General features: G+C 34.6%; 1 long non-coding RNA gene across 1 annotated transcript; it reads right to left on the bottom strand.

Annotated features, from left to right (window-relative positions):
• Window positions 1–404: 404 nt before the first annotated feature.
• On the bottom strand, window positions 405–25,144 carry LOC111372121. Its single transcript, XR_002698688.1, has 4 exons — window positions 24,738–25,144; window positions 24,375–24,487; window positions 13,410–13,468; window positions 405–606 (listed from the first exon to the last, which is right to left on the bottom strand). It is a non-coding gene; the product is annotated as an uncharacterized LOC111372121 (long non-coding RNA).
• Between the last annotated feature and the right edge of the window lie 630 nt (window positions 25,145–25,774).

Here is a 25,774-nt window from a genome sequence, read left to right as displayed (position 1 = left end):
CTGCTTTCGTGTCCGGACACACAAAACTCGCCATTGTGCACTAGAGATCAAAACGTAAAAAAAAAAAAAAAAAAAAAAAGTGACTGTTACATGAACAGGAAATTCGCATGGACGTTCTGGATGTCAAGATTATCCTCACATTCACTACTTGATTTGGACTTCTGCAGTTTAGTGTGTTTTGACTTTATTTGATCCGATGTGAATATTTTTTTAACAATATAAGCTATTGAATGATGCTTTTCAAAATATGATCTAAGTTCAATTATAATTTTGAAAATCAATTTTGCTTTTGATTAAAGATAACTTTCACAAGCGATGATCAAAATAATTTTTAGCATATAAAAATGATATTTTTTTTTAGCTTTTATCGTTTATTGCTAAAAATTGAAGCTGTTATACATTTATAGATAAATAGAGAAGTGTCTAGATAATTGAGCTTCCTTTGACGTTTGACTTCTGTAGCTCTTGTCTTGAATGATTTGACTTGAATGCTCTAATTTCATCTCTACCTTCATTGTGAGTTCGATTTGTAATGTGGAATTCTTGATAGCGAACTTTTTGTCCTTGTCGATCAATATGACAATGATTGCTTTGGAGACTTAAATTCTGTAGCTAGAATCAAAATTAACTTTTTCGTTATGATCAAAATATTAAGGATAAAATCAACCATAGATCAACATTGGTCTCTTGAAAAAAAATCCAATTAAATAAAAAACTAAGTGTTCAATTATGTGTCAAAATTTTTGAATTTTCTGTGGTATTAACAAGCTTTTTATGCCCAACTTTCTTGCAATAATCTTGCATTGCAATGAGTTAGCACAACTTCATCTACAAAATAATTGTGTCAGAACAATTGATAAAGATGAAACAATTGCTTCAAGAATGGAGGTTGTTGACAGTAAATTTGAAATGAACAAATTCCTCTAACCTAGCTAGGCTTTTTTCCCCTCCTAAACTCAGTGGTTTTGATGCTCAAACTGGAGCGAGATGGAAAATGCTATTTGGATTAGAGATTTGAATTTGCATGCTTTTATCTTCATAGATAGGAGTATTTATAAAATTTCTTCGAGGTTTTGGACAATTAGGTCATTCTAGAAGGCAAAAAAGTGGTGGTTGTTTAGTGGTGAATTGTAACCGATTCCATTATATATACATGTGTTATTAATTGGTTTAAAAGTCATGTTTTTCAGATTTATCCACATGTATTTTAATAATGGCTTTTGTCGTCTCGCCTCTTTCCTTCTGCGAGCCTTGTGATCACCCTCACGTGTCTTTTAAATTTTGCATAAGGGGGTGAGCTTGTAGGACAGATTTCTTAATTCAATAAATAGTTCCCAAAATCTTATTTATTATTCATATTAAATCTAGGACTTTGTTGATTGTTGAGCCGCGAACTTATATGCGGCACGTCTTGATTTTTTTCCCACGATTATAGTCATTTTCTACGTGCACTAACAAGCCTATTTGCTTATTTCTAGGTTAGAGGCCCATGTGTACTCAATGTACGTGTAGACTACTCATGATCTCGCCCGTTTATTTCAAGTTTTGACCAAGTGCCTCTAAGTATTTGATGGTTATGATTGTTCAAAATAATTCAAATGGCTTTGATTGTTTCTGTCATGATTTAATGATTTACGCCTTTTATTCAAAACTTATAAGTAGATCATTCTTTTTAAGAGTATTGTTGACTATATATTTATGATCAACGAATTCCTCTTATCTAGCTAGGATTTTCTCCTCTTAAACTCTCTAATTTTGATGCTCAAACTGGAGTAAGAGGAAAAGAAGCTATTTGAAGGAAGACATTTAAAGTTGCATGGTTTTCTTTTTTTAGACGAGTGTACTTATAGATTTTTATCAAGGCATTGGCGCAAATAGGTATTTTTGAAAGACAAGAGATGATTGCCTTTCATTGGTCGGCTTGTACTGATTCTATTATGCATTCACATTTTATCCAGTTATCTTACGTACTTGGTGTTCATTGGTTCGCATTTTAATAACGATTTCTTGGCTGTCGTAGAAGAGTGTGGTTTGCAGTTCCCTTCGACGAGCTGTCTATGTTTTTATCATCCTTCAACTTTTAAACTTCACCAAAAGGATGCGAGTTTGCAGGATAAATTTCTTGGTTCAACAAATAGTTAAGGTTGAAGTATAATTATTTATATTTGGGCTACGAACTTCAAATGTTGCTCTCTCTCTCTCTCTCTCTCTCTCTCTCTCTCTCTCTCTAATGATAATTAAAATCCAAATTATATATAACATTTCTCGACTTTAATGACGATTCACGCATGATTAGGGGGACCGTCTTTTTGACTTGCTTAATTGAATGTGCATGTCATTCACGCTAGTTCATGGATGTTTTAAGTATATGCCTTTTTGTATTTATAGCTGAGATTGCTTGACTTTTATATGATCAATAGCAATTCTATTGGGATTCAATGGCTGGGATGTGTTCTTGAACACTATATATATGCCATGCCATCAACTACTTGTATTCGTCTCCACATTAAGAAATGTGTGAAGTTATTTCCCTTGCTGTAGAATTTGAGGAGGGATCTCTTTTTTCTCTAAGAATCATTATAAACATTGTTAATGATTTTTCTATCATCGTTATTGATTCCACTATAATTTCTTGATGAGTCCCTCTTCGTTATTAAGTTAGTATCGCATATCATTGAACGAGACTTTGGGATTAACCCAATCTTTCTTCTATCATGCTATGGTTGAACATCTACGACTTTGATGTTGGTGCGTATGATTCGAGAAATGGCAAAGAATGATTCAAAAGCTGGCAAATTTGCCATGGTTTTGCATTTTCTACAAATGTGCACTTTAGCCCATTGTGGAAAAGTGATTTATGTGACTGGCACTACACTATGAACTATGAAGCAGTCTCGTTCCATTTCACCAAACCTGATTACACCAAAATGCTTTCGATCTGCCCTCATCTTCTGATTCAAGCGACCATTGTGGTTAGGAACAACGGATATGCCGAGTAGATTAATTCACAGATTATGCCTTCTAGTTAGGTTATCTTTATATATTCTAGGCTTAGTTTGCAAATATATCTTATTTGTAACATCTTTATGTCAATGAGCAATTTTTATTTTTCATATTTGTTTTGCTTAAGAATACATAATTACAAATAATAAATTGATTTTGTAGAGTTCTTACTGTACGAATTTAAATAATCACCAACTTTGTTGACTTCTCACAGGAATCAAAATAATTACCCAACTTTGTCGAGTTTGCAAAGTAAATAATCAATTAACATTTTCAATTTGCATTTTATTGATAATAATTTCTTTGAAGTTGATGTAACCAAGGAAGTTTAAAATTTTTCCATCCACTCTTGTAATCCTTATATGTTCTTGATCCAACAACTTCGATTGATGTGTATGGTCCTTCTCACTTGGACCTAGCAAACTAGAGTTTATTTATTTGTTTACGACAAATACATTCTTAAGTCTCCTACTTTGAAAATTTTCTTATGAACCTTGGAAATTAAATATCTTTCTAACATTTTTTGGTATATGGCTAGCTTATCTTGAAAATTATCTCGCTTCTCCTCTAAAAGGTCTAGGTTTACGTTTATAGCCATGACATCTTGTTCTTTTTCATATCCTATTCTTCGCGATGAACTTACATAGATTTCAACTTGCACCGTGGCTTCCATCCCATAAGGTAGGTAGAAAGGGATTTCTCCAAGAGCTATTTTAGTAGTGGTGCAATAGGAACATAGAATTTGCAGTAGTTTATCATCCCATAATCCCTTTGTCGTATCCAGCTTCTCTCTTAAGATACATTTTAGCCCCTGTTTGGCCCCCATTAAATTTTATCACATTACATTTCATGTCTCTCTCTTCTATTTTTAACCACACAATCTTCGATAAAATAATATTACACTTATATCGAAATTTTTTCCTTCTTTTTTAACCACTAATTTTTCAAAAAACTACTATTCCACCCATTTTCATTTCTAGAAAATGGGGGCCAAACGGGCACTTAGTGTTTTATTAATTGCCTCTACTTGTTTGTTAGGTTGGGGATTATATTGAGAGGAAAAGTGTCTACGAATCCCTAGTTAGTGGGGCAATACTTTCAATATTTTTTCTTAGAATTGTGTACCATTATTTGAGATTATAGAACTTGACACTCTAAATCTATAAGTTTTTCCATATGAATTTGCAAGTATTAGCCTTAGTGATAATTGTGAGGGGTTCTGCTTCTTCTTACTTGGTAAAATAATCTACAATCATGATTATGAATCTCATATTTGACCTTCCTCTGGGCAATGGTCCAGCGAAGTCAATGCCTCATTTTGCGATGGACTAGGGACCACTATTGGTTACCAACTCTTGTATGGGTTGTCGGGATATGGACGTGAACTTCTGGCAATTTTCACACTTTTTAACGAAACTCATTGCATCTTCTCATATTATGCCAATAATGTTCTTGTTTCAAACATTTTACTCTAAAGAGTGTTCGCTAGAGTGATTCTTGCATATGACCTCATTTATCTCTTTCATCACATTCATCGCATTACCCTCATTTATACATCTAAGCTCAGGAAATGTGTACCCTCGCTTGAACAAGATATCACTTTCTAGTGTATATCTTGCGCTACTTATACAATTTTTGTACTGACTTTTTATCTTCAAGGAGCGTATCATTTCTTAGATAAGATATGATTTCTTACTTCCATGAGGGCTTATCCTGTATTAGCAACGTTTCTTCCCCATTTTGGCTAATTGACAGTTTTGGCAACAATTCAATAGGTACTATCTTATTAAATAAATCTGCATCCTTTGTACTTGCTAGTTTTGACAATGCATCTGAATATTCATTTCCCTTTCTAGGGATTTGAGATAGCTCAAAGTTACTGAAGTGTAGAGATGATTTCATAACCTCTGCAAGATTTACAGCCATCATTTTATTTTGGCCTCAAAATAGTTCACCTGATTTACCACAAATTGGAAATCACTTTTTACTTCTATATGTTGAGCCTGCATTTTTTTGCGAGTTGTAGGTCGGCTAACAAAGCTTCATACTCAGTCACATTATTGGCTGTTTTAAATACAAACCACACTGCATAGTTCAATTTGTACCGTTTTGGGCTTATCAGAATTATTCTTGGTCTAGAGCCAGTATCCCCTAAAAAAATCCATCTATAAAGAACTTTCATGCTTTCTTTTTTGGCTCTTTCTCAAGAATAGGAACATCTGATAGTTCTACAATAAAATTCGCTAATGCCTATGCTTTGATTGTGGATTGTCCCTCATACTAAGTCTCGATTATCCTTACTCTACTGCCCATTTCATTAAACTTCTTGATGTATTAGATTTTTGTAGTACTTGCTTAAGTGACAAATTGGCTAGTAATCTGAAAATATGGCTCTCGAAATATGGTCGCAATTCACATAAAGCTACAACTAAAGCAAGGGCTAGTTTTTTTCATATTTGGACTTGCTTCCACACCTTGTAGAGCAAAACTTACGTAATAAATTGGTAGTTGTTGCTGTCCTTTCTATTTTGCTAAAACGGAACTAACATCCACTTTAGAAACTTCTAGATGTAGGATTAAATTTTCCTCATTTACATGTTTAGCTAATAATGGTGCTTTTCATAGATTCTATTTCAAAACTTGGAATGCCTAATTCATCCGTATTCAAACTTTATTCCTCCTAATACTTAGAAGAAAGGGGAACATTTGTCCATTGATTGTGACACAAATATACTTAAAGTGACGTGTAGAAGCCCAAGAAATAAAATAAAATTAGGCTATTATTTTGTGATGATCTAGCACCACGCGCCTAGCTCATTCAAGAAACGAGCTATGGAAGCTCAACCCATTTAAGATTTTAAAAGTCCAAGACATAAGTTAGTTAAAAGCCCAACAATTTAAGAGATTAAGTTTAAGTAAATTTGGTTATAAAGATTTAATGAATAATTGGGTTGTTACAATGGTCATCTAAATGGTATTTTCATATAGACAACAAAGGTTCAAATCATCATGTAGATGTTTTTATAAAACTTTTTATAAATTATTTTTTTAGGCTTCAAAACTCTTCAAATTCTTAGTTAAAGACCCCATTTAACAAACTTAATGATAATATAACCCCCCATTTAGTTTTTAATTAAAAAGAAAGGTTACAAGAAATGAAAGGTCACTTTTCACTGCACCCCTCTTCAAATCCGAATTTCTTCTTATTTTCTCTCAAAAAAATATATTTCATGTCAATTTAAGCTAAGGAAATAACAAGGGTGAGAAGAAGAAAGTCTTTCTAGACATTTTGTTCTTTGATATCCAAGAAAAGTAAAGGTAGGTAGAGGTACAAGTGTTTATTTCAATTTCAAATTATGATTTTGGATAAATGTTTGAATGAAATGGTACCTCCGGGTACGATGCTTCGGCACTACAATAGTATGAATGATCATTCTCCTGCTTTACATGTTATGATAATGCTATAGTAAATAGATTTTGCCGAAAATCCATCTACGTGCAATGGTATGAATCTATAGTTCGAAATTTCTATTTTGACAAAGAAATGCACCGATGATATATATTGAGTTTCAAACTCATGGGTTAATTCCCTTCCTACAGGTTGAATGGATTTCCTTGGGGCGTGGATGATGGTAAATGATGATACAACATGCCATGGAGAAGCAGGTGATTTAATATCTTTAGTTGATTATGAAATGTTTACGTTTTATTTAAATTAGATTTTTATGGATGTCATGTGTGGATCTATTTTATGAACATTCTTTGTGAATAAATTATGTTTGAAAGTAGATATGTGTCATAGGAATAAATTTACAAACCACCGTTTACAAAACATATGTTAACGATTTAAAGTTTTTGCTGTCTCTTTAAAAAAATTCAGATTCTGCCTTGTTTTTAAAAATTCATAACTCTTTCGTTACTTGGTATTTTTATACAAAACTGGTGGTGTTGGATAGTTTTATAAGTTAGCTATTGAATGAACTTGGAATCATGTCAATCTAATGTCAGCAAAATTTTATATGTTGCATAAAGTAATCTACACTAGGTAGAGTCGCTGTTTTTCCAACTTCTGTCTTGACTTCAAAAATTCATAACTCGGCCGTTACTTGGAACTTCTGGATGAAACCAATTGGATTTAATAGTTCATAGATTAGCTACTGAATAAATTTAAAATCATGTGGTTTTGATGTCCATGAAATTTCACATGTCATTTTAAGTGAACTACACCGGTTTACAAACTGGGTCGTTGCTGGGTTTTGAGAAATATTTTAATATCTCATATGATGCCGATTGAAGCTAATTTTTGACTATGTTATAAGATAGCTATACAAACAAATTCATTGACACTTACCCTACGAGATAGAAAAAGAAAACATCTTTGTTTAGTTAGTGTTAGCGGGATTTCGGGAAATATTTTAATGCCTTATATGTCACCGACGGAAGCTTTGGATATATTATATTAAAGACGTTTCCTACTTTTCCTTAAAATTTTATGTAATTTTGACATTGATAATTATGCAAACGAGTTTATTTTATAATTTTATAGTAAACTGCATGTTAGGAAAAATATAGTTCTTATTTCTTAAGGAAATCTTTTTAAAACTAGACATTTACGTTTCTGTTAAAAGAGTAGTTAATTAAATTATTATTTTAAATAATTTCTAAATCTAACGCTAAGGTACAATGGTTTGAGTAACGTTTCCATCCATACGGATTGGGGCATTACATGACGACCCTTCTATTAAGCTTTGTATTTCTTTTGGCTTCTTTATGGACCATATTTTAATAAGAGCTTGAATTTTGTTAAGATTTGCTTCGATACCTAGTTGATTGACATATCCTAGAAATTTTCTAGATTTGACTCCAAAGGTGCAATTTCGTGGATTGAGCCTCACTCTATATTTTCTTAAGATATTGAGGGCTTCTTCCAAATGTTTTTAACTGGCTTTCAACTTGGAGGCATTGATGGGCATATCATCAGAGTATACTTTCATTATCTTTCCTAGCTGGCCCACAAATATTTTGTTTACTAGCCTTTGGTAAATGATCCCAATTATCTTTAAATCGAATGGCATCAACTCATAACAATAAAATCCTCGATCTGTTAAGAAGGCCATGTGTTCCTCATCTGGCCCATAGATGGAAATTTATTTATATTCCGAATATGCTTCCATAAAACTTAGTAATTCATGTCCCTAAGTTGTATCCATCAGTTGATCTATTTCAAGGAGTAGAAAATTGTATTTGGACAAACTTTATTTAAGTCAGCGATGTCTTGACACGTTGCCATTTCCATTGTTCCTTTGGTACTAATACCGGGTTACATATCCAAAGGGAAGAAAAGGATGTCATACTTGGGGTTTTTAATAAGATGACCTTTTGAGTTTTCATTTATCTAATATGGTTGTTTTACCTTTCAGGTTCCTTATTTTTGTGCTAAAGCTGTGTGTTCCACCGTTAGTACTTTCAACATCATTGGCCATTTTCTATATATCTCTGCTACTAACTTCTTCTTTTGTAAATGTTGGCACTAGGCAAAGGATAGATTCTTTCCCAACCTCACTATTGCCTCCCTCCTGCCACTACTTTGAACTTGCACTTGGATTAACTGGATCATGGCTGATCTCATTATTTCGAACCTCCAGCACCTTTATCTCTTTAAAACTTACTTCTTCCTGGCTCATTCCCCCCCCCCCCCCCCCCCCCCCCCCCCTCCCCTCCCTTCACATCATTGCCATTGGCAAGAGAAGTTTTTAGCATTAAATCTAAAAAAATAACATAACCTAGATATGTAGATTTTGAAGTACTTTCTAACCTAGGTAGTTGTTTGGAAATGATGATTAAATTCATGGGTTGAGACGGCAATGACGAAGACGACGGCACTGCAACTAAATTCACATCTAAAAGAAGAAGAAGAGGAGATAAATACCGAAGAAAACTAGGAAGAAATAAAGTTTTGAAATTAAATTACTTATTGTCACATCTTGTAAGTCTTGCGAGTTTTTAGAATCTTTTGTAAATGAAGACATATTATCTGGAAAAATCCCCGATTGCCAGTGGTGGGGAAACCAAGGCGATTTGCCGTTGGTTACACCCCCCCAAATTTTAAGGATTTCCTAACTTCAATGGACACATTTGGTTTTCTTTACACTCCCACAGACGATGCCAATTTGCTGACTATGAAATTATGATCAACAAATTCCTGTCACCTAGCCATGATAGAATCTCCTAAACTCTATAGTTTTGATGCTCAAATTGGAGCCAGAGGAGAAGTGACTATTTGGGAGGGAGATATTTTGCATCATTTTTTCTTCTTAGGTGGGAGTATTTATTGATTTTCTTTAAGGCTTTAGGGGCAATTGTCTTTCTGGAAAACAACAGGTGGTGGTCTTTCATTGGTTGGCATGTAACTGATTCTACTATGAATTCAAATTATTTATTATCTTGTGTGTCTGGCGTGCGTTGGTTTGGAACTCATGTTTTAAATATTTGCTCACATGTATTTTAATAGTAGTTTTTTTGGCTATCCTCAAAGGGGGTGGTTCACAATTCCCCTCTATAAGCTTTCTATATTTTTACCGTCCTTTCACTTTAAAATTCTCCTAAAGGATGGGAGTTTGCACAATAAACTTCTTGATTCAACAAGTATCTTCATTACTCATTCTTTGTTGCTCTTTCTTGCTGGGCTTTTTCTAGTGATTATATCTTTTGCTTTCTTTTGCTTTCCTTCAAAATCCTTCCTTAGGTACATATTCTATCCTTCTCTTGTTTTTTTTTGTTTATAATCTTTAAACTTCTATAGTTTTTCTTTTTACAATGTCTTTGTGAGTCCCAAGAATTGTCTTATGATTCTTACACTGGGAGTTAGACTTAGGGATGATTTTCCTAGTACTTTTTCTTCTTCCATAGAAGTACTGTGTATTGAGGCATTACCTTACTCTGTAATTACTTATTTTGGTATTTACGTTAACCTAGTACTTCTCCTCTTAGGGTTGATTTGCATGATGAGGCATGCAAACCTTCGAGTAAATCTTTAAGCCTCAGTGAGAGTGATGAGGAGATTTTTGAAGCATTGGAATGTTTTACCAATATTATTGAGCAAGATTTGAGTGAAATTTGGAATCGATTAGCGTTTTTGACGATATAGAATTATTGTGTCCTAGGTAGTTTCAAACTGCGGATTGTCCCCCTCATAGTTGTATAGCTATCTATAAACATTCAATGGACATGGACTTAGAGTTCCTTTCCATAAATTCTTAGGCCCTTTCTTCCTTTAGCGTCGCTCCTCAAAATAGGTGGGCCCAGATTGTGGGCTCCTTTTTGTAATGGAGTTTAGTAGGTTTAGAGGAGGAGCTTTCATCGGATGTATTCCTATCTGTTCACCACCTCGTAAAGGCTCATGAAATAATGCGAACCCTCAAAAAGGGCATTACAATCTTTCTCCTTGCTAATATGCCCAAAATTTGAACTTCTAATAAGGTGCATAACTGGAGGGAGATTTTTCTCTATTCGAGGCAACTAGGGATTTTAATCTAATGATCCCAATCTTTCAATTGTTATGCCTCGGTTCTATGGAGAATATAATAAATGTTGGTTCTCCTTTTTTTTTCTTTTTTTTTTTCACTCTTAAATTATCTAAATTTAGTATTTTGATTGTAGATATAGGTAAACAAGCAAGACCTCTTTGAGGTCAAGGTTTTATCAATCTTTACGCCTTAGCATCACATATCTTTAGCTTAAGTTCTGAAACTCTCGAAGCTGAGAGATAGTTCAATCCTTTCAACCCAAACTTTTACCAAGTTAGCATTACCACTATGGGTAAGTTCGTGGTTTCGGGCTCTCTTATTTCTTCGCCTAATTTTTAGACATCTTCTGACTTTTCCTTTTTTGTAGTGCAGGTTGATTTTAATGCAATCTTCTGACTTTTCCTTTTTTGTAGTGCAGGTTGATTTTAATGCAATCCTTTCAGTGGCCTCCAAGTGTCTAAAATTTTCAACACCCACCTTGAGATTCAGCTTTTGTAGAGCTTGAGGGGACTACTAAATCTCTACAGATGGTCGAGCATACTACCACATGACCTTTGCCCCACACGGGTCTGGGGATGCTCATCTGATGCAAGAAGTTATAGTCCTTGGAGATTCATCTCTTCAAAGGAAACTAGAGGATATTGAGAAGGAGAAAGCTAAGTACAAAGAGATGTATGTAGTGCTGAGACTTGTGCTAATAAAGATGCTATTCTATTAGCTGATATTAGGAGGGTCTCTAAAGCCGTGGAGCAAGCTAAATTGAATCATCAAGCTTTTGTTAAGAGGGTTGATCTTGAGGTTTTCAAACTTGAGGAAGAGTGCCAATTGGAAAGGTCGAATGATTCCTTGTCGGCAAAGATCTTGAGAGTGCGAGAAACAAAATGATCTTCATAATGAGTTGAAAAATTACAAGATAAAACTTACTATCATAGAGTCAAATCTTGTTGAAAGAAATGCCCATGAGGCCAAACTTATCGAAGAAGCGATGCTGGAAGGAGGTAATAAGGTTCTTCACATAAATAGAAGCATCCTCAATGGAACATGGATTTTTTGGAGGCCTGTGAGGGAGATGTTGAGGATACCCTTTCCTTTGAAATTTCTCTATTGGGCTTTGAGGTAATGAGTACTCCATCTATTCTTTCCCTGCTTATGGATTCACAAGTTATTCCTTCAAGTGGGTTGCTGCTATCGTTGAACCAGCTAACTCTCTCATTCTTGCTCATCTTCCTCCTTTTGAAGTGAGTGTCCCCTCAGGGGATAACTTTCAAGTTAACCAGCTGGAGACATTTTTTATTTTTTTTGGAAATATCCAGCCTTTGGTTGATCCATTACTATTTATCTCGCTTCCCTTTTGCAATGGTGTTTTATCGATTCTTATATGTGCAATTCCTTTCATTATTGCTATTACTTTTTCGGTACCTTTTCTTTACTTAAGCTCGCAATACTTTATTTGTTTGGCATGCAATCATGTTTCTTGTTGAGCATTTGGTTCTATAATATAATTCGAAAAGTAAAAAATTTCATTCAATATCCTTTGCAATCAAAAAATAATAAAAGGTAGCAATTATGACTTTTGTTATAGCTTTTTGGTATACAAATATTTCGGGTGTAGTAATAATGGTTTCCCGTCCTGACATCATACTTTTACGCTTACGAATTTGGATTTACCCTTAGTAGTTGATCTCTAGGGACTTTATTCCCCAGTTTGACTCACCTTTTATTTTCCCCTTGTTTTCAACGTTGTCACAACCATGACCTTGTTTAAAAATAGTTGTGGCAATCAAAGATGAATTATATCCCTTGACCAAGTCCAACTTCCTCTCCCACTCCAAATAAACTTCAGATCATTTCTATCTTGGAATTAAGGTATTTCCATCTTAATACTACTCAAGTTTCTTTCAACTCAAGGTCTCTAAGGTCTCTCCTCTAGGCCCCTTTTCTCGCTTATATCCTCTATTTCTCATCTTACCCATTTCAGCTTCAAAGATTTCGTCATCCTTATTCTCGCTCTCCACTTCATTCTCATCATCAAATTCAGCACTAGAATTCAAGCCTTTCGTGCCTTCTAACATGAGGAGCTCTTTTTGGTTGTCCATTTTGTAAGTTTACAATCACCGCATTTCCCTAATTTCTCTAAACACCACGTTCGTCATTTCAAATTGTTGTTGCATTACTTTCAACATGAAGAATTGATTTCTCTTTCCTAGATATAGATTTTCCTTTGTCTTGACATTTTAATAATTTGGAAAAGTAGCCTCACGTCTTTTCACTCAACTGTTTCCTATATAGGCCTTTTAACAATAATAAGCTCACCATTCTTGCACTTTTCCTCTCTATGTTTTATTTTCAAGTTATTTAAGGTACTGACTAAACTCAATCAAGAATTCTGCTTTTGAAATGTTCGAACCCACAAGAGCCCAAGAAATAGGGAGGATAACAAGACTCAAGAAAGGGCTCAAGAAGGAAACAAAGAACTCCGAGAAAATGTTTCTTGAAATTGGTTTAAGCCCTTTTGACAAATATATCAAATAATAGTAAAAATGGTGTTTCTTGGGAAATAACTCCACAAGAAATCTATGAAAATACTTTTGAAATTAGATTATTATTATTATTATTATTTTTTTCAATTGTATAGTTTTTTCTTGAATTTTCTTTGCTTTTTTACTTGAATTTTTTTTGCTATTTACTTTAAAAAATCAAACTTAATGGGCTAGATCAACTAAGAAACCAGAAAAGAATTACTGTAGGTGCACTAAACGATTTTTAATATGCTTGGTTTCATATTTGATGTGAATGACTCTAGCAGTGGGATGAAAAGTCAATAAAAAGACACAAGAAGAAATTAGAACTCGAAAACAAAAAGGAAGTTAAAAACAAAACCTGATTTCAGAGTGGAAGATTCGATACCAATTAATGTGAACCTCGTTGTAGAATGTACCCTGAAATCCACACAAGATTTGATGTGAACCTCAAGAAAGTTAAAATTAGCTAAAAAGACCATCCAATGATTTCTTGAGTCAATAGGCATGGCTGAAAAGGTTGAAAGTTACAAAGATTGGAAATCTTTGATAAATTCTGAATAATTTAATTAAAAAAAGAAGAAGATTGAAAGCGAATCCTTACTTATAACTAAGCTCTTAAATAATGTGTTCATCTAGTTTGTACAATGAATATACCTTATATAAAGTTTGAATCAACATGAGAAATATCAAGAAATACTAAACAAATAAAGTTAGAGTAAAAAAAAAAAAAAAACTCCGTGCAAAATTTTTATACCATGCATGGGCACAGTTCAATAATTTTGTTCTTGATTATGCAATTTTGATGCTTGCGTGGGTAAGAAAATTAAAGCCTTGCATGGGCATGACCTTTTGAATCAGCTCCCTCTTCCTTAGCATGAATCAAATGCACTAAGCTTTATTCTTCAATCTTCAAACCTATCTTAAAACTTTGTGTCTTACTCATTGCACTTGAACTCTCGATCCACATGGGTTGAACAACTTTAGTCTTAATCTTGTTATTGGTCCATCTAGAATGTGTAAAGGATCTTCGCTTGCCAGCCCACCATGATTCTTATCATTAGTGCATTAACCCTAGTGAAGCACAATTTGTATTCTACTTTCTTTCCTTGCGATTGATCATTCCATTAAAAAGGCAGTAAAAAAAAATCAAGAAAATGCCATAACCATCTTACCAATTCCAAGAATACTTCAAAAATTCAAGAAAAAGCATAATCCAAATTTCAAGAATATTTTTCTTGAAAATCGTGTGGTATTATTTTCCAAAATGCCATCTTTATTACAACTTAGTACATAATTCATGATTGAAAATCAAAATTCTTGTGAAAATGGCATAAGCAAATTTCAAGAAATCTTTTATTAGAGTTCTTATGATGTGTTTTCATTCTTGTGATCATTGTTCCTCGTGACCGCATGACTTTGTCCTATGCGGTCGCATAGATGAATCTGGACGCGAACTTTTTGTTTCCTTATTTCTTCCAACCACTTATGGCAACAATCTTTTTTCATGATTTTAAAACCCAAAACTTGTCAAAAAACTAAAGAACGCCCCCAAAAAGACTTTTCTCTCTTTTTGCTTAAGGATAATTGATGTATTGCTAAACTTCATCTCTTGGTCGAAGGATATTGAAGCCTAGGAATTATTCAAACTATGAGATTTAAATAAATTTCATTGTTATCATTCATATTTTATGTATTGAGTATTCTTCTATGCATGATTTTATGGTTGTTGTATTTGAATTCTAAGAGGCCTATTAGATATTCATGTACTTCGATCGACTACTTGTTTAAAGATCAAATACAATAATTGTTTAGAGTTTGATCAATCGCTGCTTTAGAGGTTATTAAATTTTAGGGAGGATATTTGACTGGATTAAACATGACCGCTTGTGATTGTATTGTTTAATTTCATCGATTTCTCTAGTTTCGCATGCTATTGTTAAATTAAATCTTAAGTGCTTTTCTTGAGTTATTTGATAATAAGGATTGATTGGATCATTTGTTTTCTGATTAAATACAACTAAGGAGAAATAGGAAACATAAATTTCAAGGATGAATGCTAAAAATATGAATTGTTAATTAGTTATGGATCTATGATCAGTTCGGAATTCCTACGGAGGATATTGACTTAGAACAAGGTTCGTTCCATCGATTTTATCCAATTTATTAAATTGCATTGCTTTTAGTTAGAAATGATTTTATCACAAATAAAACCCCCAATATTGTTAACATTGCAGAAAATTAAACTAATCACTCTTCGTGGGAACAATCCTTACTTCCACTACTATATACATTTTTTGGAAGTGCAGGTTTTATTATTTTTGGGTACCTGCGATAGCACGCCAAATTTTGGCACCGTTGCCGGGGAGTGAATTAGTTTATTTTTGTGATTTTTCTTTGTTCATTTCATTTTTAATGGTCCAATTTTTTTGTTTATTTCCTAATTTTTAGTTTCTTCAATTGTTTATGACCATAACTAGATCTTCTAATCAAGGTAATTTGCAATACGATCCAAAAATTTAGAGAACTTTGCGTAGGTTACAGAGTGACACTTGTCGAAATCTTATAGAAAACAATCTCAACCTGAACATCCTATTTACATGTGAATTTGATTTAGAAGAAAAGGACGTCTTGGATGGAAATCGGACCTTGAAGGAGCTTACAGTCCTAAATTTGATTAATCAAGCTTTAAGCATTACTTTTCCAAATTCAGATGTTGCCACTACTTTTGAACTTAAATTTGGCCTAATTCATCTCTTGCCCACTTTTCATGGCCTTGCAGGTGAAGATCCCCACAAACATCTAAAGGAGTTTCATGTGGTCTGTACAAGCATGAAACCTACAAGAGTTGCTGAGGAGCAAATTAAATTGAGGGCTTTCCCATTTCATTGAAGGATTGGACGAAGGATTGGCTCTATTGATAGCTTCTAGAAGTATCACCACATGGAATAAAATGAAAAGGCTATTTCTAGAAAAATACTTTCCAGCTTCAAGGGCAGCAAATATTAGAAAAGAAATTTGTGGAGTGAGGCAGGACAACGAAAAATCTCTACAAGAAATATTGGGAGCGTTTCAAGAAATTGTGTGCAAGTTGGGATCATCAAATCAGTGAACAGCTTCTCATCCAATATTTATATGAAGGCCTTCTACCCACAGAACAAAGTATTGTTGATGCTGCAAGTGGAGGAACATTGGTGGATAAAACTCCTAAGGGTGTGAGAAACTTAATTGCAAACATGGTAGCCAATTCTCAATAGTTCGGCACTGGACTCGACACTCCTTCTAAAAGTGTCAATGAGGTAAATATCTCATCCCTTGAACAATAGATTTCGAGTTTAACTACTCTTGTTGGACAAATGGCTACAGGTACTATGCAAACAGTAAAGGCCTATGGAATCTGTTTAGTGGTAGGACATCCCACTGACATGTGCCTGACTCCCCAAGAAGATCCCAATTAACAAGTTAATGCAGCCGGTGGCTTTTGAGGACAACCCCAATCTTAGCTATGGGAACCCACAATCAAACTAGCCCATGACCCAAAATCGCCAAAGCTTTCAACAATTCAAGCAGCCATACCGTCCTAGATAACAGCAGGGCCAATCTTCTAACTCTGGTTTGTCTCTAGAGGATATTGTTAAGTAAAGGGTCACTAATACTTTACAATTTGAATAGGAAACAAAACAATTCCAACATGAGGCAAAGGCAAGTATTCAAAGCTTGGATAATAAAATGGGTCAGATGGCAACGACAATCAATTGACTGAATCACAAAGTTCATGAAAACTACCTTCTCAAACGGTAGTAAATCCAAGGAAAAATGGAAGCACAATTACGTTGAGGAGTGGCAAAGAGGTTGAAATTCCAATGAAAGCAATTCCTACATCATCAGAGCAAGAAAAGGATAAAGAAGTCAGTACAGAGAAGAATGTCCCCAACGACAATGGTAAACCTAAGAGTACGTTGCTCCCTTTCCCTGATTATAAACCTTTACCCCCTTTCCCTCAAACATCAGCAGAATATAGGAAGGATGAACAAAATAAAGATCTTTATGAAACCTTTTGTAGATGTGAGGTAAATATACAATTATTATATGTTATTAAACAAATACCTCGATAGGCTAAGTTTTTAAAGGAGTTGTGTACAATTAAGAGAAAACAAAAACTCAAGGGATATGAAAAAGTTAGAGTTGGGGTTTCAGGTTTTAGCGATTATTCAAAGGAAATTACCTACAAAGTGCAAGGATCCAGGTATGTTCAATATCCCTTGTACAATAGGTGAAACTAGATTTGAGAAAGCTATGCTAGACTTAGGAGCCTGTATAAATGTTATGCCATATGCTATTTATGCTTCTTTGAAACTAGGAACTTTGAATAAAACTGGAATATTAATTCAATTGGCTATAGGTCTAATGCTTACCCTAGGGGTATGATTGAGGATGTGCTTGTACAAGTTAACGAATTGGTTTTTCCTGCTGGTTTTTTTATGCACTTGACATTGAAAACGGCGATCAAAATGCTCTCATCTTGTTAGGAAGACCATTTTTAAAGACCCCCAAAAACTAAAATAAATGTGCATAGTGGCACACTTACTATGGAAATTGATGGTGAAGTAATCAAATTCAACATTTATGATGTCATGAAATTTCCCAATGATGATAAGCCCGTCTAAGCTATTGATGTGATTGATTGATTGCTTAGGTCAGCAAATTTTGAATTTGATGGAAAGGATGAATTGGAAGTGGCTATTGGTAAACATCTTGGGGAAGAGGATGGGGAGTTAGCCTTGAAAATTAAGTTGCAAGAAACTGTTGCAACATTAAATGAACTTCCAAAGTTGCCCCATGCAGGTAAAGTGTCATGTGTTGTGCTACCCATTTCTGACGAGAAGCCTTTACCTTTTGTTTTGCAGGTTTTCACTCCAAATTTGAAACCTCTTCCCAAACAACTCATATATTCCTTGGGGATGGAGAGACATTGCCAGTAATCATCTCAAATGAACTCAATTCATCACAGGAGGAAAAACTTGTGCAGGCTCTCAAGAAGCATTAGGCAGCTATTGGTTGGACAATTGCAGACATCAAAAGAATTATCCCATCTATAGGCATGCATCGCATTTCACTTAAAAAAGAAGCAAAACCTTCCCGTCAGCCACAAAGGATATTGAACCCCCCTATGATGGATGTAGTGAAAAAGGAGATACACAAGCTTCTCGAAGTTGGAGTAATTTACCCTATTTTTGATAGCAGTTGGGTCAGCCCAGTTTAAGTGGTTCCTAAAAAGACTGGGATAACTATTGTAAAAAATCAAAATGATGAGTTGGTGACCACCCGTGTTCAAAATGGGTGGCATATTTGTATAGATTATGGAAATTAAATGCCGTAACCCTCAAAAACCAAAGCCCTTACCCTTCATTGATCAAATGCTTGAAAGATTGGTTGACCCATCCTTATTATTATGTTCTTGATGGTTATTCAGGTTATTTTCAGATTGCAATTGCTCCAGAAGATCAAGAAAGACAACCTTTGCATATTGTCGCATGCCCTTTGGCCTTTGCAATGCTCCAGCCACTTTTCAGCGATGTATAGTTAGTATATTTTCAGATTACATTGAGTATATCATAGAGGTCTTTATGGATGATTCTACTATTCATAGGAACTCATTTGATAATTGTTTGCATAACCTTACACTTGTCCTTAAAAGATGCATAGAAACTAACCATGTTTTAAATTCTAAAAAATGTCATTTTATGGTTGAACAAGTCATAGTTTTAGGTCATGTTTCACCTATGGGAATTGAGGTACATAAAGCAAAAATTGACATTATTCAGTCTTTACCTTACCTCGTAGTGTGCGGGAGATTCATTCTTTCCTTGGACATGTAGGTTTTTGCCGCAGATTCATCAAGGACTTTTCCAAAATAGCATTACCCTTATGCAAACTGCTATAAAAGGATGTGACATTCGAATTTGATGACGCATGTAAAAAGGCCTTTGACATGCTTAAGGAATTGTTGACCTCCGCCCTAATTATCCAACCTCCTGACTGGAACTTTCCATTTGAGATAATGTCATCTACTATGCTTCCAAGACTTTAAATGATGCTCAGCGAAACTGCTTCAAAATTGAAAAAGAACTCTTGGTTATTGTTTTTGCTTTAGAGAAACTTCATCCATATTTGCTTGGTACTAAAGTAATTGTTTATTCTGATCATGCAGCTCTTCACTATTTGATGATGAAGAAGGAGGCAAAACCAAGGCTAATACGATGAATACTCCTCTTAAGTGAATTCAACTTGGAGATCAAAGACAAAAGAGGAACCAAAAATAGTGTTGCAGATCATTTGAGCCATTTAGCTCATGTGATCGATGAACTTCAGTTGTAGGAATCATTCCTCGACGAGCAATTGCTCGTTGCCAATGCAACACTACCTTGGCATGTAAATATAGTAAATTATTTAGTTACTAATGAATTTCCTCCTGAATTGTCTAGGGCTCAACGGGACAAAGTTCAAAGTGATGCTAAGTACTATGTGTGGGATGACCCATACTTATGGAAGCATTGTACAGATCAAGTGATAAGAAGGTGCATCCCTCAAAGTAAAATCATGTCCATTCTCACTTTTTGTCGTTCCTATGCATGTGGGAGGTAATCTATCCCAAAGGAATGAAAAGTCACAAACACCCATACTCGTTTGTGAAATTTTTGATGTTTGGAGCATCGATTTCATGGGACCATTTCCTACATCTTTTGGTTATGCTTATATTTTACTTGTTATTGACTATGTTTTGAAATGGGTGGAAGCAAAGGCCACCAGGACTAATGATTCCAAAGTAGTTGTAGATCATATTCTCTAGGTTTGGAACCCCAAGGGCTCTGATAAGTGACTGAGGCACTCATTTCTACAATCGAACTGTGGAAGCCTGTTGCGAAAATACCATGTAACCCACAAGGTGTCCAATGCCTATCATCCACAAACTAGTGGACAAGTGGAGGTGTCAAATCGGGAAATCAAATCCATCATTGAGAAGATAGTCTGTCCAAGTAGAAAAGATTGGAGTTTGGGCATAGATGAAGCTTTATGGGTATACATAGTCACATACAAGACCACACCCATTGGAATGTCACCTTACCAATTAGTGTTTGGAAAACCATGCCATCTTCCAGTCGAATTAGAACACAAGGCTTTTTGGGCTATCAAAAGTTCCAACATGAAGATGAATGAGAGTGAAGAACACAGAAAGTTGCAACTTCAAGAATTAGAAGAAATTCGCAATGATGCCTATGAGAGTACAAGAATTTACAAAGAAAAGATGAAGGCTTTCCATGACAAAATGATCTCCAGGAAGGAATTTAAAATTGGTCAAAAAGTCCTTCTATACCATTCGAGACATCGTTTGTTCCTAGGTAAATTGCATTCTTGTTGGATTGGACCTTTTGTTGTTACTAATGTCTTCCACCTCATGGTGCAGTTGAAATACAAAATTTGGTAACTTCAAAAGTGTTCAAGGTGAATGGTCATAGACTTAAACTTTTCTATGAAGGTGTCCAAGTGGAGGAGGTGACAACATTGGATATTAAAGATCCAATTTATGCCAATTGAAGAAGAACCAATAAGTCTAGCCAAAGACAATAAAGAAAGACACTGCTTAAGAGGCAACCCAAGGGGAGTTCTATCCTTTATTTTTTTGCTTTTATTTTTATTTTTGCATTCATGTTATGATTATCTTTATCCTTCTCATTGAATTTTACTCTACATTGAGGAAAATGTAAGTTTTAAGTGTGGGAGAGGAAATTTAGGTTAGTTTAAATTTTTTAGTTATTTTTGATAAAACTAAAAAAAAAAATGATTTTTGGGTTTCGAATGAGCTTTGGTTGTGTGTGCTATTTGCTAGATTCAATTAAGCTTTTGAAGAACTCATAATATGATTGAACGGATTATCTCACAACTTAGAGTTAATTAGTTAAGTTATTTTTTTAGAGGATGGTAGTAACTAAATTTTGTAGACAAAAAGTCAGTGAGATTTTGAGCCTTTAGACTTACTCATCATACTAGTCTCACTATTTTTCTTTCTTGAGTGATATTCTTCCATGGACTTGTTTCTCTAGAACTTGCCTTGATTCTCTTCGAGGTCACATTGATACATGCATGCATGAACATGATTAAGGCCATCTTTGTTGCATAAGTTAGCCACCTTAGCCAAATAGCCTACCTAGCAACTAATTTTACCTTTTGTTAAGCCCCTTTGAACCTTATAGCCTTTTTCTTTTGTAAACCCATGTTACAAACTTTAAATCCGAAAAATAATATCTTGACCCAAGCCATAGAGCTAGTGGGGTATTGTTCTTCATTTTGATACATGGGAGTGTGAAAGAAATAAGTGTGGGGGTGTCTAAAATTTTGGTAAGGTTATGAAGGTGGAATGGAACATGTTCTCAATTACAATTCATAAGTATTAGTGCAATATTTTGAGTTAAAAAAAAATTGAAAAAAAATGATGAAAAATACGAAAGAGAAAAAAGTGATGGAGGAAATAGTTTCCAATGTTACAAAATTATTTTATGTTCATGATTCCTCCTAATATATTATAAGGGATTGGGTTGCGTGAAATAGGTGCAAAGAAGTTGTGAGTGGGGAGATTGATCTTACACATTTTATGTATACGTTTGAGTTGAGGTAATTCATCTTTACTCCACTAGTTCAATGACTTTTGAGTCACTTACCCAAATACTTCCTACCTGGACCCTAGGCCATGTTATAGCCCATACAAAAGAGTGAGGTTTTACATGAGAGTGAGTGCTTATATTCCGTGAGGTTTTACATGTTTGGTTTACTCCATCTTCATATGAAAGCGCTTGCTAGTTGATTATGAGTTCACGCATGCTTGTTCATGATGTGTTATGTATTTTAAAGAGTTTGATTGTTCTACGTTGATTGCATTACAATTTTGATATTTTTGGGAAAAATAAAATTTGAGTTTACTCGAGGACGAGCAAAAGCTAAGTGTGGGGAATTTGATAGGAATGTAAAATGTCATATTTTTCATTCCTTCACCTTATGCTTTTGTGATAATTAATGCCTAAATGTATTGAGTACCCTTATATTTTGATTTAGATTGCAAATAGATGAAAAATATGGAATTTGGAAGAAAAGAGCGAGAAATGATCTAAATGGAAGAAAGTGAAAAGCTCAGGGACCAAGTTGCAAATAAGTTTCCAAAAAAGTTATGCACTGATTTTTAGTATCATATTGAGACCCATTTTTGACATGGTAGAAGATTGAATTGGAAGATGACATTTGAATCAAAGTTGTAGCCCTTTGAATTAGATTTCCAACATCGGAAGAGAAAGTTATGAGCAAGACACTGAAAGCTATCCGGCAGAGAAGACCTTTGAACTATGTGACCACATAGTTAAAAATCCATGCGGTCGCATGGTAACCTCCAGGGAACTAGGCTGCATTTCAATTGTTTCTCGCGATCGCATGGTAACCTCCAGGGAACAAATACATAATTGTTTGATATCTTTAACATTATGAGGCAACTAGAGTTTGATTAATCGTTGCTTTAGATGTTATTAAATTCTATGGAGGATATTTGACTAGATTAAATATGACCACTTGTGATTATGCTGTTTAGTTTTATTGATTTCTCTAGTTCCCATGCTATTATTAAATTAAATCTTAAATACTTTTCTTAGGATACTTGATAATAAGGATCGATTCTTGTTTTCCGATTAATTACAACTAAAGAGAAATAGAAAATATAAATTCCAACGATCAATGCTAAAAATATGAATTGTTAATTAGTTATGGATCTATGATTAGTTCGGAATTCCTACGGAGGATATTGACTTAGACCAAGGTTCGTTCTATTGATTTAATCAAATTTATTAAATTGCATTGCTTTTAGTTAGAATTGATTTTATCACAAATAAAACCCCCCGTTATTGATAACATTGCATAAAATTAGACTAATCACTCTTCGTGGGAACGATTCTTATTTCTACTTTTCCACTACTACATACATTTTTTAGGAGTGTAGGTTTTATTATTTTTGGGTACCTGCGATAGCACGCCACCTTGGGAACATTAAGATGAGAATACCTTCCTTCGAAGGTAGAAATAATCCTGATGTTTATTTGGAGTGGTAGAAAAAGTTGGAGTTGATGTTTGATTGCTATAACTATAATGTCACAACCCCCATTTATACTAATAACTATACAGTAACTTGTTTGGAAATGAAATTGATGACTTAGACACAGGAGTTCAGAATTCCTTCTCTCTCTCTCTCTCTTTTCTTTTTTATTTTTATGAAATGAAATAGCATATCCACATTAAGGTCCCTATATTTTGCGGTCTGGTCTCTTACGATGTGCATATAGTACGTTATGACCAAATACTATATAACCAAATTTCAACACATTTATTCTGAGGATTACAAAAGTAACTACCATGCAATTTCAAAAGTAAACATATACAGTACAGGATTGTCCAAATATAATACAACAGATCATAAGACCCAAATAACAGCCCACAAAATAACCCTATATGTCGTTATCCATGTACATCAAATTTCGAAAATCTGAAAGAGCTTCACAGCTATGACAACATGCCAATTATTTTAAACATTATCCTAAAGATGCGTCATAATCAAATATTTGTCAAAGTCAACTTGAAATAACATCATTTGAAATCTTTTAATTGGCCCTTAGCCTATCTATTACACACCAGATGAGCTCTACACAGTATCAATATCAATAATCAATAATCAAATAACCAATATGAAATCGACACCGACGATTAGACCACCCTCTTTGACCACTAGATGCCCATCTCCTAACTGCCCCTATGATCACCCAAGAATTATTCTACCCGGCAGTGCCAATAATCATAACTTCACAAGGGCACAATCAAGTGGTCTACCCTCTCGTGATCACCAGAGGCCCATCCCCTTTCAAGGGGTAGGCGTGGGTTGGGTTGGGTTGGTTTTTGCCCCAACCCAAATCCAACCCAACATGGTCTGTTTGATTGAAATTCAACCCAGCCCAACCCATGGGAGGATTGAAACCCAACCCAACCCAACCCAACCAAATGTTAGTCGGGTTGGGTTGGGTTGGTCGATTCGGGACAATATATCAACAAATATTAAAGTCACCAAAATATTGAGAAATCATGATCTAAACATGCTTTTTGTTTTTAAAAGACCACTGCCATCAAGAGCACCAGCTAAACATTCCAAACAAAAACAAATTAATAGTAAATGTACCAAGCTTAACAACATTCGACCTTGAGAAAATTGTAACTTATCGAAACAAAAAGTCAAGAAACAAACCTGTTCACTGTGACCCTGCAGAAAATATACCACATGGCTCCCAACAACAGGTAGAGAAATGAGACGATTAGGACATGCATGCCAAAGTTCAGAATTCAAGCAATTCTTATCACCTGGAAATCAAACTAAAATTATAAAAATTCTTGTACTATTACTATATCCTCATAGAATGGTATTAGTTTGAAGAATAAATTTTTTGGTGTGAATTTCGAAATCACAAAGCATTAATGGCAAAAAAATTAATAACTACGATATCATATAGAAGAGACATATATAGGGAAGGGAATCTTGAAATAAATCCTTTCAATCCTAAGAATTATAATAAAATCACCCTTGTTCAAGAATCAAGATAGAAAAACTCACAGAGAAAAGAGGGATATGAAAGCTTATTTTTTTGATATGAAAGCTTATTTTCTTTTTCATCCAACTGTCCCCATTGAAGCCTCCCCCTCCCCCAAGCCAAAATTTGATTTCCAAGAAATTCATATGCCAAATCTTGAACTGATCATCAACCACATTTCAGCTAAAAACCACCACAACACCTAATCTTTTAGCTTTAACCGAGAAATTTACAATTTATAAGCCCCAAATTCCTCAAAGAACACAAATCTTTTAGATTCAAAAATCTAAATCAAAACCTTAAAAACCCAGCTCAGATCTCGGTGACCGACGTGGAAAACTGAAAATTGAAGATGGCTGCCGGTGCCATCGACGATTTGAGCGGGAGCAGCGAAGCAGGAGATAATGAGAGACTAATGAGATTTTTTAGGGCTTCTGTTGCGTTTATGAATGAAGACATTGATTGAAGAGTGACTTTTATTTTTTATTTTTTCATTTTTTTCCAGTAGCCAGTAGGCGGGTCGGTTTGGGCAGTTTTCATTGGGTTTTATTGTTTAACCCATAAACCGACCCAACCCAAACCGCCAACTTAAACACAGAACCGAACCCACTTAAAAACAACAAAAAACCCAACCCAAACCTGTCGGGTCAATTCGGTTTGGGCGATTTCTTGGGTCCGATCAGTTTTTTGCCCACCACTACCCTTTTCTACCTTTACAATCACCCAGGAAGTATCACCTGTGATGCCAAAATATATCACATAAGCATGCCTCACATGTCTCAGTGCTCCAATAGTGGTCAACAAAATATTTATGAGGTAAAACTCAATTTTAAAATCAAGTTGTTCATGTTGGATTTTCAGCCATGGATATATGTCATGCATGCTCATGAAAATGCTGGTGAATAACATGCTTAATCAACATCGATGTCAATACCAAAAGCACATACTCAATAATCATAATCGTTCATATGATATACAATGAGATTGTTATCAAAGCTATGTAAATGTCTCAATGTTATTATCTCACAAACTATATGTTCTTGCATTGTAGTTACGAATA

Source organism: Olea europaea, chromosome 23 (genome assembly GCF_002742605.1).
Source record: "Olea europaea var. sylvestris chromosome 23, O_europaea_v1, whole genome shotgun sequence".
Lineage (NCBI taxonomy): Eukaryota > Viridiplantae > Streptophyta > Magnoliopsida > Lamiales > Oleaceae > Olea > Olea europaea.
This window is presented reverse-complemented; position numbering and strand designations above follow the sequence as displayed.